Source organism: Nicotiana attenuata, unplaced genomic scaffold (assembly GCF_001879085.1).
Source record: "Nicotiana attenuata strain UT unplaced genomic scaffold, NIATTr2, whole genome shotgun sequence".
NCBI lineage: Eukaryota > Viridiplantae > Streptophyta > Magnoliopsida > Solanales > Solanaceae > Nicotiana > Nicotiana attenuata.
In genome coordinates this window covers 15,284-16,150 of record NW_017677125.1, presented here as the reverse complement: position 1 = coordinate 16,150, position 867 = coordinate 15,284, and positions in this window count along the sequence as shown.

Genomic DNA, 867 nt, shown 5'->3' with positions numbered 1-867 from the left:
ATCCACACATAGGAATTTCGATCGACCTCGTAGGGAAAACTACAAAGATTCGAGACCGAACAAGGAAAGATATCGGCCGTATCAGGATGATAGGAGGCCTAAATTTACGAGGAACGACCGCGGCTATGAGAGGAACAGAAGACCGTTACCGAAGGCCAACCTCGGGAAAGCCGTCGATAGACAGGAAGCACCCCGATTGGCTGAATATAATTTCAGTGTCGATTCGGCTACCTTGGTGTCGGCGATCGGACGTATCAAAGAAGCCCGATGGCCCAAACCCGTACAGTCCGATCCATCGAGGAGGGATCCCAAGTTAATATGTAAGTACCACAACACACATGGCCACAGAACCGAAGATTGCAGGCAACTGCGGGAGGAAGTTGCCCGGTTGCTCGATGAAGGTTACCTTCGAGAATTTCTCAGTGATCGGGCCAAAAATCATTACGAAAATCGAGATCGACCAGCCGATAGGAAGGAACCCCGGCACACCATAAACATGATAATTGGAGGGGAAGACGCACCTCAAGTACCAATACTGAAACGTACCAAGATATCGATCACAAGGGAGAAACGGATCCGGGATTATGCACCAGAGGGAACACTATGTTTTAGCAACGAGGAAATCGATGGACCAGCACAACCCCATAACGACGCTTTGGTAATATCCATGATGGTCCGAGACACTAAAGTCAAGCGTGTCTTGGTCGATCCCGGAAGCTCGGCTAACATAATTCGGTCGTGGGTCGTCGAACAGTTGGGACTGACAGGGCAGATAATTTCTGAGGTAAGAGTATTGAATGGATTTAATATGGCTACGGAGACAACACGAGGGGAAATAACTCTGATGATCGACGTGGGCGGAGTTAC